At 37.9% G+C, this 12,517-nt stretch overlaps 1 protein-coding gene across 4 annotated transcripts in view; it reads left to right on the top strand.

The window, feature by feature from the left end:
* CHN1 (chimerin 1) overlaps positions 1-12,517 on the top strand; it is a 202,051-nt gene that overhangs the window by 22,656 nt on the left and 166,878 nt on the right. The gene's annotated exons all lie outside the window — the stretch shown is intronic.

Below are 12,517 nucleotides of genomic sequence, written 5' to 3' on the forward strand. Positions count from 1 at the left end.
ACGTCCAAGGTGACCTGTATGGAAGTAGTAAGCAGTTTTCAATTTTAAAATTAGTTTCACATTGAGCTTCTTAATTTACTGTTCCCACCTAAGATGTATCTTCTGTTTAGTTGCAAAATATATTTTGGGGCTTTTCCTTCAAAATTTACTTAATTACAAATCCCTGGAAGAGTGATTAATTTCACTGCAGATATTTCTTATATAAAAAACATAAAGGCTTAGGCTCATTTGCTAATTCACAACAGTTTGCCCATTAAAAAAATCATTATTTTAATATATCATGTGCTTTTTGGATGATGACCGCTAACTATTACTGATTCATTAGTTGTGGTTGGAAAAAAACAGCACCCTAATCATCTCTAAGGTTAGGAAACCAGCTATTCCTCATGTGAATTCCTTTTTAAAAAATCATTTGTACTTTCCAGTGTACTTTAAGCTTAATTAGTCAACCTGTTTCTTTTTAACCAGTGATGCATGGTCCCATTTGAAAACAGTTTTAAAATAAAAATAAATAAAGGCTGTAACATTTCACATGCAAACAACAGGACCTCAGGAGTTTTTATGTTATGGAGACTCATAATGTCCGAAAAATAGAACTAAATGTAGTGCTTACAAACCTGATTAAATGCAATTGCAGCAGGAAATTTAACTGATATGTAGGGGGTGGGGCTTTTTTTTTTTTTTTGCATATCAAGTAAATAAGAATACCAACCAAACATTCATTCCTAGGGTGAAACCTTCTATTTCCTTCTAAATCTTGGTGTTGGATATTTCCCTCTTGGTGAAATGATGATGGCAGAAGTTGTGTTGGTCAGTGTTACTAGCCTCAGAGCATTAGTTTCATTCAGTTCACTTAGACGTGACAGTAAGAATAATCCCCTAATAACATGAAAGTGCCAGCAGTTCCAGTTTGTTTTGTTTTTGTATAGAGACATTACTGCTCTAAGGACTTTCATAACTTCTGTGTCCCCCAGGGAAAAGCATGAATCAGCTGGTAATGCAGAAATCTCAGAATTTTAAATCTTGGCATACAATTGCTGTGAAAAGGTGTACCATGTTAATCCTGTGTGTATCCTAAATGTTGCTTTGTACCCTCTTGGGCTACAGGTAACCAGAGCCTGCCACTAGACAGATTTCTTGGGTCGAATGTAGGAAAAAAGGAATGGAGGACTGAGATTCTGGCTTGAGTGATATTATTAAGTTGATCTCACCTTCTTTTAACATGAATACTTAGTTTATAATCCACAAAATCTCCTATTGCTCTTGAGTATTTTAGTGAATGAAATAACTACTCTGTGTATCAAGAATTAAGTTATTATGGTTTATAATAATACCTCTTTATACATCACTTAATAGTTTTGTTTCTTTCATTGTAACTCCACTGAATCCTCTCTGAAATGTACTGTGGATTTTCGTAAAATTTAGTACATGGCAAAGTCTGGGCTTGAAATTGGCTTTCCTGGTATCCATTAGCAACTCTATTCTAGCATTTCTCAAACAGCTTTATGATTTTTTAAATTTTCTTTAGACGTAAATGATGGAATTCTCAAATACAGGAACAGTGTCTTACTCCTATTTATTTCTATAAAATATAGACCAAGGTCCCATCAGTAGTTGGTACTTGATACATGTTTGGTGGGTGAATGGATAGATGAAATTTTATCTGATGGTAATATAAATTTTCATCTCTGGAGTCACTAAAGTTTACATACCATTTTGATTTCCAGGGTATTTTGAGAACATTTTATTGTTGTAGCCAGTCTAACAGGATAGGAGATAGTATGCTTATGCTGTGAATAGTTTCAAATTACTGTATGTCATTAACTACATTTCCAACTAGCTAGAATTTATTTGAGATGTATTTGAAATCTAGGCTCTTAACTGCATTTTGACAAATACAGGGCAAGAAGAAGAACCAGAATGATAATGATAAACTGGCACTGATTAGAGATGTATTTGAAGCTTGGAATTAGCATTTACAGAATGGATATGTGTCTTAATGGGACACAGTGGGAAGTATGAATCGTCACCTGTGTTCAGTTCAGTTCAGTCGCTCAGCTGTGTCTGACTCTTTGCAACCCCATGGACTGCGGCAGCACACCATGCTTCCCTGTCCATCCCCAGCTCCCAGAGCTTGCTCAAACTCATGTCCATCAAGTTGATGGTGCCATCCAATCATCTCATTCTCTGTTGTCCTCTTCTCCTCCTGCCTTCAATTTTTCCCAGCATCCGGGTCTTTTCCAGTGAGTCAGTTCTTCACATCAGGTGGCTAAAGTATTGGAGTTTCAGCTTCAGCATCAGTCCTTTCAATGAATATCCAGGACTGATCTCCTTTAGGATTGACTGGTTTGATCTCCTTGCAGTCCAAGGGACTCTCAAAAGTCTTCTCCAACACCATGGTTCAAAAGCATCAATTCTTCGGTGTTCAGCTTTTTTTATAGTCCAACTCTCACATCTGTACATGACTACTGGAAAAACCACAGCTTTGACTAGACAGACCTTTGTTTTTCTTGGTATCCTTTGGTTTTCTCATTGCATTGTCCAAAGCATTAAAACTGAGCAGGACCTTGTTTGGGCCCTCCTGGGTACAAAAGCCCCTCTTTCTTCCCCATTTCTTATTTGTAGAAAAAGACTTTAGTCTCCTAGGCCTTCCCAGAGTTCCAAAGAGCAGACCAAAGCAGTTACTAATTAGAGAAGTGATGGAATGCAGAAACAAAGGAAAGCAGAGTCCCAGTTACTTCTCATAGGGTATACACAGCAGTCTGACACATAGCTATGAGTTGTTCTGCAGAATTTGCACTCGCACCCAGGTGGAGGAGGATGACTACATGCTGACCACAAGCACTAGACCCCAGACTGACTGGATGGATGGATGATTGCAGTTCTAGAAACATCAACTTGTAACCTCACCACCAGCCAGTCAGAAAAAGTCCACATACTGCAACCCTCATCCCAAATATTGCCTTCTAAAAAAACCTTCTCTGAAAGCCATCGGGGAGTTGAGGCCTTTAGAGCACTAGCTTCCTGTTCTCCCTGACTGGTCCCCTGACATACGTGCTCTACTTTTCCTTCACCACAACCCAGTGTCGGTAGACTGGCTTTTGCCTGTGGCAGGCGAGTGGACTCAAGTTTGGTGAGGTAGCAGTGTTGCATCATCTTTCAAGGAAGTATAGATGAAGCTCGGTGACACTATCTTTGTGGTGTGTTTTGTTAAAATTTCATTGTGCACATTTCACTGAACACCGTTGAAAGTTTAGAATTTTTATTTTCAGCTTATTATGGCAAAGATATTTCAAAATGTTTTGACAGAGGACAACTTATCACAGTTATTAGATAAATCAGATAAATAAAAGCACTCTAGACTCTAATGATGATGGTTAAACTTATCATACAGAAGAAATCTCAGTATAAATGACTCAGTGATGATAGCCAAGGTCCAGGGTCAGAGAGCTGGCCTACCATCTTTTTTTATTAGTGAAGTATTACTGAAAGCCATGCCCATTGTTTACACATTGTCCATGGCTACTTTTCCACTATAATGGTTGAGAGAGAGTTGATTTGGCTTGTAAAGCCAAACATACTGACTCCTTACAGAAAAACTTTGCCAACTAACGTGTTAGGTGAATTTTTTTCAACCCTTAAAGTTGACAATGATCAATATGTGTCTAAAGGAGAAAAGGGAATACTGTATTTAAATTCAGTTAGTCATTTGATAGGAAGGATTTCGTTGCGTCATATTTTGCAGCAAGACTCTGGACCATCCCATTTTGCTAATTTAAAAATAATTGACATTTTTAAAAATTTTATTTTATTTAACTTTACAATATTGTATTGGTTTTTCCATATATCAGAATGAATCTGCCACAGGTATACATGTGTTCCCCATCCTGAACCCTCCTCCCTCCTCCCTCCCCACACCATCCCTCTGGGTCATCCCAGTGCACCAGCCCCAAGCATCCAGTATTGTGCATCGAACCTGGACTGGCGACTCGTTTCATATATGATATTATACATATTTCAGTGCCATTCTCCCACCCTCTCCCTCTCCCACAGAGTCCATAAGACTGTTCTATACATCAGTGTCTCTTTTGCTGTCTCGTATACAGGGTTATTGTCACCATCTTTCTAAATTCCATATCTATGCGTTAGTATACTGTTTTGGTGTTTTTCTTTCTGGCTTACTTTGCTCTGTATAATAGGCTCCAGTTTCATCCACCTCATTAGAACTGATTCAAATGTGTTCTTTTTAATGGCTGAGTAATACTCCATTGTGTATATGTACCACAGCTTTCTTATCCATTCATCTGCTGATGGACATCTAGGTTGCTTCCATGTCCTGGCTATTATAAACAGTGCTGCAATGAACATTGGGGTACACGTGTCTCTTTCCCTTCTGGTTTCCTCAGTGTGTATGCCCAGCAGTGGGATTGCTGGATCATAAGGCAGTTCTATTTCCAGTTTTTTAAGGAATCTCCACACTGTTCTCCATAGTGGCTGTACTAGTTTGCGTTCCCACCAACAGTGTAAGAGGGTTCCCTTTTCTCCACACCCTCTCCAGCATTTATTGCTTGTAGACTTTTGGATCGCAGCCATTCTGACTGGCGTGAAATGGTACCTCATAGTGGTTTTGATTTGCATTTCTCTGATAATGAGTGATGTTGAGCATCTTTTCATGTGTTTGTTAGCCATCTGTATGGATAATTGACATTATTTTTTCATCTTTCATGATATTTTTGAACCAGAGTATACCTGATACAGTTCTTAAGTGGACAGATACCTAAGGCAGGTGTGTTCATAAAAGTGACTGGAAGGAAATAAGTGATGTAGAAGTGAACACATTTATTGGCTTGGCCATTTAAATTAGTTTCTGTAAACCTAAATAGGAAAATGTTTTGCTGTCGTGGAGCAAAGAAGATGGCTCTCTTCTCTTTGACAAAATGTTTGAGCTGTCCAGGTTTTCAAAAGTGTTACGTTTTGAATATGCAAGTGCAAGAGGAAAAACCAGAAATATAATAAGCTAGGACATTAACAAAATGCTTCTGAAATGTGAAATCTTTATTGCACTTTGGCAGTGTAAGTGCAAGAAGAACCAGAGCTGTGGTAAGCTGTAATCCATTAGACACAAAACCTGGAATCGGTACTTACAAAGTGGGTATGTCACAGGTTCACGCACAACAGTTGGTGAGCAGTTGGCTGCATTGAAAGAATGCTGCCTATTTTGGCCATATTATTTTCAAAAGAGAAAAGATGGAATAAAATGTGGGCTTGCATGTTTAAATGTTTATTAAACTTCCAATATGTTGTTTTTCTACCATCCTTTTTATGTCTATAAATTTTTCATACAATGACTTAAATGTAGAAAAGTCAAGTTTCATGAACCTGGATAGTAAAGTGTTGACTTTTTTCCTGGCTCACAGAGGGTTAATTAATTTTATGTGACAATGATATTGTGGTTGGGTAGGAGAATTTTTTTATTTTTAAGAGATACATGCTGTGAAGTTTTGTGATCCTCGCAGCTTACTCTGAAGTTGCTTTGGAGAGGTATATATAGAGAGAAGAGGGAGAAGGAGGTAACCGAGGGGCAGAATGTTTAACAATTCGTCAATTTAAATGAAAGATGCAATACTGTTCCCATACCATTCTTTCAGCTTTTTTGTAGGTTTGGATATTTTCAAAGTAAAAAAAAATAGAGGAAATAAATCACAGAAATGAAAATTTGTCTCCCAAAGAGATGAAAAAAGAACGATTTCCCCCTCAATACGCTTTCCTTTTAGTGAGGACACTTGCATTTATACTATACATACATATTCTTAAATTATTAGTTTAGCTTGCTTCTGACTGTATCAGCATTTTACTGCTGAGCATAGAGTAATAAAATGGTGAATTTAATAACATGCATTTGTTTATCATCAGGGTTTTTTTTTTTTTCAGAACTCATCATGCTTTCAGAAAATATTACATTTACCAATAAAATTGAGAAATTGTTTTTGTTATGTATTAGGTGAGTTTGTTTTAATAGTTAACCTCAGTGGGCGATCCAGCTTGTGTCAATATGTTCTGTGTCATTTTTATCATTTCTTACAGCCTGTTTACATAGAAAACCAAGAACATTTTCTGTAAGATTACAGACATATGTTTTGTATGAGAACTCAAGTTTCCTGAAATTGTTTCCAGTCCAGTTCGGTCACTCAGTCATGTCCAACTCTTTGAGACCCTATGGACTGCAACACGCCGGGCTTCCCTGTCCATCAACAACAACTGGAGCTTGCTCAAACTCATGTCCATCGAGTCGGTGATGCCATCAAACCATCTCATCCTCTGTCGTCCCCTTCTCCTCCTGCCTTCAATCTTTCTCAGCATCAGGGTCTTTTCCAATAAGTCAGTTCTTCACATCAGGTGGCCAAAGTATTGGAGCTTGAGCATCAGTCCTTCCAATATATATTCAGGACTGATTTCCTTTAGGATTGACTGGTTTGATCTCCTTGCAGTTCAAGGGACTCTCAAGAGTCTTCTCCAACACTACAGTTCAAAAGCATCAATTCTTTGGGGCTCAGCTTTCCTTACGGTCCAACTCTCACACCTGTACATGACTACTGGAAAAACCATAGCTTTGACTAGACAAACCTTTTTCGGCAAATTAATGTCTCTACTTTTTAATATGCTGTCTAGGTTTGTCATAGGTTTTCTTCCAAGGAGCAATCTTTTTAATTTCATGGCTGCAGTCACCATCTACAGTGATTTTGGAGCCCAAGAAAATAAAGTCTGTCACTGTTTCCATTGTTTCCCCATCTATTTGCCATGAAGTGATGGGACCAGATGCCATGATCTTAGTTTTTTGAATGTTGAGTTTTAAGCCAGCTTTTTGACTTTTCCTGTTTCTCCTTCATCAAGAGGCTGTTTAGTTCCTCTTCACCATAAGAGTGGTGTCATCTGCGTATCTGAAGTTATTGATATTTCTCCCAGCAGTCTTGATTCCAGCCTGTGCTTCATCCAGTCTGGCATTTTGCATGATGTTTACTTCCCATATATATATATTATATACATGAAAGAAGCCAGTCTCATGTATTATGTGTAGATGTTAATGATATAAGTGAGATTTATATTACTTTACCTCTATTTTTGGCATTTCATGGTTGCTGGGAAATAATTTACAACTTGCATATTTGCACTGACTTTTCAGAGTGTGCCAAATATTTAAAAATTTATGAGAAGACAGTTTGATTTGTCACTTGTGATCTGTAAAAATTCATATATTTTTGTTATGATATAAGAATTTAAAGTCTGGTTAGAGATAAGTAATTACAGACTGATAAAGGCACATGAAAATGTTATCCATTGCTGTCATTTCTCTGTGTAGATGCTGGTTTGAATCTGATAAGTCTTTTGTCATTTTCCAGTGACAATGACCTTTTGTTCTCCAATTCCTAGTGTTCGGCATCCTTGAGGGCATTCTAACAATGTTAGTGCAGTAAAGCATGTAGACAGTACTTTAAACAAAATGCTTGTTCACAGCTGCATGACATAAATCACTCAGTCTGCTTTTTGAATAACATGATATTGCTTATTAGAAAGTGCATCAAGTCTGGAGTTACAAAAGAAAACTCTATTTAGATATCTTAAATAAACTGATCATCTCCTTTTTCATTTTGGTAGAACTTGGACTATAACATTTCATGTCTGAAGTATGTTGGACATTAACACAGCATTTTTTCTGAGTTCTGAAGTATAATTGGGGGAAAAAAGAATTGATGTCTTTTAAATAAGGACATTTTGGAACATTCTTTAAAGTAGGGTAGTTTGAGAGACTTCTAAGTATTAGCATGGTGGTCCTCACTTCCCAGTAGAGCTGGTTGGACTTCTTTGAGCTCTAGCTATTTTCATGTAAGAAATCTCTTGTACTGCTTTTAACTCATATTTCTTCTTAAGGTTTTACCCAGTACCTATTTTCCCACTGTTTCCTGTCTCATGCTTGATGTTTTATATATACATGTATGTATGTATATTCATATAGATATGTACAGTTGTTGGATATGCCATATATTTTTTATATATGCCATCTACGTACAATTGTCATATGCATGAGGGTTGAAATCCTGTCAGATAAATGTTGACTGAAATAGAATTAGACAGCTTTGACTACGTCAAATAGTCCCTTTTATTAAACTGTTTGCCATTATTTCTACAGAAAATGCTTAGTAGTGTGGGAAATGCTCATTGCGGAATGACAAAAAAAGAATGTTACTCTGTAATGGCTTAGATTAAGGCATATAACATGTTCTGAAGAATGTCTTTAAGATGTCTTACTATCTATATTTCTGTCTCTGGAAATTTCTTTACTATCAAGTACCTAAGGAATCAAGTTAAAACTTTTTTGCTAATAATAATAATGACTAATTTATCCAGTTGACTTGCCCGAGATTCACAGTTAGTAAGTGCTACTAGAGGCAGGTTTCCAAACCCCCAGAGCCCACACTTGTAACAAGTACCCTGCACTGCCATACCTGGGAGCAAAGAGTGGGGCCGGTCCTCACAGTCATCCTGAAACTCAGGCCGGCCTGGCACACAGTGTATCATTCATCTTCTCCTGAGAACCCAGTGGTAAAGACTTGGGCATCCTTGTTTGATATGTTTATAAAGACATATCCCAGAACACTGTTTCTGTCATTAATTTTTTTGACCTTGTTGGATGTATAGTCAGCATCTGCTCCAGGTTTTTGGCCTTCTTAAGAAATTTGTGTTCTGTGACTGGCTTTGAGTGGCCCAAGTTGGTGTATTACTGTCATGCAAGAGGGCTTCCCTTGTGGCTCAATTGGTAAAGAAGTTGCTTGCAATGCAGGAGACCTGAGTTCGCTCCCTGGGTTGGGAAGTTTCCTTGGAGGAGGGAATGGCTACCCACTCCAGTATTGTGGCCTGGAGAATTCCATGGACTACAGTCCATGGGGTCGCAAAGAGTCAGACATGACTGAGCAACTTTCACTTTCACTGTCATTCAAGAAGACTGCAGAACACTGAGGAATCTAAAGCACAAATAAATGTGTTTCATATACATGTTTTCTGTCTTACGATCTAGCAAAACGTGAGTCACCGTAGTTGCATATGCCGTGTGTCAGAGCATGGGCTGTGGTGGACAGGAGGCACGGTGATTGGCTGATAGCCCTCTCAGCCCTGGAAAAGACCAGTGAGCATAATCATCTTCACCTAGCATTCTCTTTCTAAAACTTAGATTTTTGTTGATAACTTTGATGACCGCATGTAGAAGAATTTGTGGTTGAGGAACTGAAAGGTTCCAGGCAAAAATAGTGTTAGGGTAATTCTGGTCACTAGTGAAGCTATGAAATGCCTTCATAATTTTCTTTTTGTATTCACTGATACAAAAAGAAAACAAGACTCGAGAAAGAGAATGTCAGTCATCATTTATCATTCCTTGTATATTTAGATCTTTTCAGAATCTTCTTTGTTCAAAGTTTTGAGGCTATACTTATAAATTCATTGTTTACATTACTGCGGATATTATACATATCAAGAGTTATATTTTCCATTTCTGGCCTTCTATATGCATAGCTGAGTCAGAATTTTTTCCTGATAGGGTTATACAGCCTAATTCCTGACAGTCTCAGCAGTGAACACATTACATGTTGGTGAACCACTCTAGCCTGACATTTGGCCTCCTTCTCAATAGAGTGAGAATGGTTCCGAGATCTCACTTTACTTCCTGCACTCTAACTTCCAGTATTTGTCTGAATGGTGCTTTGCTAAAACTAGGCTTACTGCTCTGCCACCCACTTCATCTCCTTCCTCCCTCCCTGCCCAGTGAATCATGGTTTAAATATTACAAGCTGTAGAAGCTTCAAGACTGTAGAACGTATATCTGCATATTCTACCAGGAATTTTTAGCTTAGGACAATTTGAAGTTGGAAAGGAATTACCGTTCTTGACCTTACAGGACTCTTATGTAAAATGCAGACATTAAATGCCCTTCTTGTCACTAACCCAGTCAGAATGATGAAGCCTCAGGATATTACCCTATGGTGGGTAGTAGAGGAGGCGTTTCTTGAGGTGGGTAGATTTAATGAGTATCTGAAACATTAATGAGTATCTGAAACATTTCATTGAAAGTTATAGTCAAGCTTGAGATAACAGGGAGCTCAACCACAGCAAGAAGACTTCACCAGCATCACGAATGAACCTGACCATAGGGGATATCAGCTTGTCTGTACCATCCTTGGAAGGTGGTCTCAAAGCTGAATAGACATCTTTAGGGTTTTTATCGTCTGTTCTTCAGCCTAGTGGTGGTGGTTGTAATCTTGTGAGCTATACTTGAAATACTTTCTCAAACATCTGATTTCTGCCTCTGAAAAGTTATTCTGGTCTTTCTTCTACTCATATGAACCTCCTTGGATTGCCTTTCTTCAGTCCCCACACATTTGGCTGTGTATTTTGGCTGCTGCTTATGCTTTGGTATTTTTAAAGTCGTCATCGGGCTTTGCACTGTTTGCCTTGTTTCTAACCCAGCATGCCTTTATTTCAGTGTCAGTAATGGTTAGGAACGTGAAATCTGAAGTCACCTAATAGTGACTGCTACTTGTGACTTTAAACAACTGCCTTGATCTTTTTCAAGTACTCGTTTTCTCACCTATCAAATGGCGATAGCAATAGTACTTACTTTATAAGGTTGTTGGGAGGCATAAATAAATGTAAAAGTATTTAACAAGAGCCTAGCACGTTGTTAAGTATTCAGGGCAACAAAACTTACTGCTATTTACTAGTCATAGTTTTAGCCAGTGGTTCTCAGACTTTTTAATCTCAGGACCCATTTACATACTTAAACATTATTGAAGAACATGTCTTTATGTGGGTTATATATATTTCCATTTACTGTATTTGAAAATAAATTAAAAAATTATCTTTTGGTTTAAAAATAAGAGCATATTACATGTTAGCATAAATAAAATTTTACGAAAAAAACTTTTTAAGATAGAAAAATGGCATTCTTTCACATTTTTACAGTTTTTTGATGTCTAGCTTAAAAGTAGAAAGCCCATAGCTGCTATCATCTGTTGTAATATGTTTTGATTGGAGTGTATTAAGAAAATCTGGCCTCATAACAGATAAATAATTGAAAAGGGGAGTATTTTAATAATCTTTTCAAATAGGTATAGATATTCTTTGATATGACTATAAAACCTAATGAGTGATAGTTTCTAAGTAAAGGTAGGTTGTAACGTAGACTTTGAAACCATGTCAATGAACATTATGTATTCTTGTGACATTAGAATCTGCTGTCCTGTCTTGTGCTTTGATTGGATCTTTTACCTGTGTGAGATCTTGAAAAGACACGCATTTGTCTTTTCAAAAATATTTGCTCATTGAGTTATACAGATCTTCCAAAAGTTAACCCATTTCATTGTGAGTGAGTGAGTGAATGATGGTCGCTCAGTTGTGTCCGACTCTTTGCGACTGCATGGACTATAGCCTGCCAGGCTCCTCTGTCCTTGGGATTCTCCTGGCAAGAATACTGGAGTGGGTTGCCATTTCCTTCTCCAGGGGATCTTCCTGACCCAGGGATTGAACACGGGTCTCCTGCATTGCAGGCAGATTCTTTACCATCTGAGCCACCAGGTAAGCCTACTGTTAAGAGACATTTCTAAGTATAAAGACAAACAACTTAAAAAGTATCAGCAGATACATGCTTGATTTCATTGTACAATGTATTAACAAATCAGTCTTTAACATCCCTTGATCTCATCACAGAAGTCTTTAAATATTAACGCCAGTTTCCCCAAACTCTCATTTTCATTTGAAGGCTTGGATTTTTATGACTCTTTTTTGTTATTTTCCTCAAAGTGACAAGCTCACATTGTTCATTTTGAAGAAAATAGACACCTGATACCCAAGTCTGAATAGTTTGTTAGTCATTCTTTCCAGTGAAACGGTGTCTATGAAAATTACAGCTAGTTCAGCTCACAACTTGTATGATCTCACGTGTACTTTTCCTCAAGACAGCGTCACGCTGCAGTGAGCAGCAGATATACCCTATGCGTACTTCCCGTTTCATCACAAAGGCATGTACACAGGGGTCAAGATTGAGGAAGCAAGTGTTCGGGGACATTCCCAATGAAACTGGATTCTTTCTAAAGACGGGGATGCGGCTTGGTGCCCCTGCATTGTTCTCTGCCGCAGCACCAGCTCTCTTACCCACCAGAGCTTTGGCACTACCAGTGTAAACGTCCGTGCAGTGGAAAAGGCACCTTTCTTGGTGTAATTATGAAAACAGTCTTGACCTTGTGTACCCCCTAAAAGAGCCTCAGTGATCCACAGAGGTCTACAGACCACACCAGGAATTGCTGTTCTAGGCATTAAGGATAAAACAGTGTGAAAAACAGGCAAGAGAATCCCTTCCTTCTCGAAGTTTACATTCTAGTGGAAAGAGACAAAAACCAACACAATTTGGCAAAATGTTACTGTTTTAGGTATTGATATGGGCTAAAGAGAAAGAATACAATGACAATCAATGAAA

This window comes from Bubalus bubalis, chromosome 2 (assembly GCF_019923935.1).
Source record: "Bubalus bubalis isolate 160015118507 breed Murrah chromosome 2, NDDB_SH_1, whole genome shotgun sequence".
Classification (NCBI taxonomy): Eukaryota; Metazoa; Chordata; class Mammalia; order Artiodactyla; family Bovidae; genus Bubalus; species Bubalus bubalis.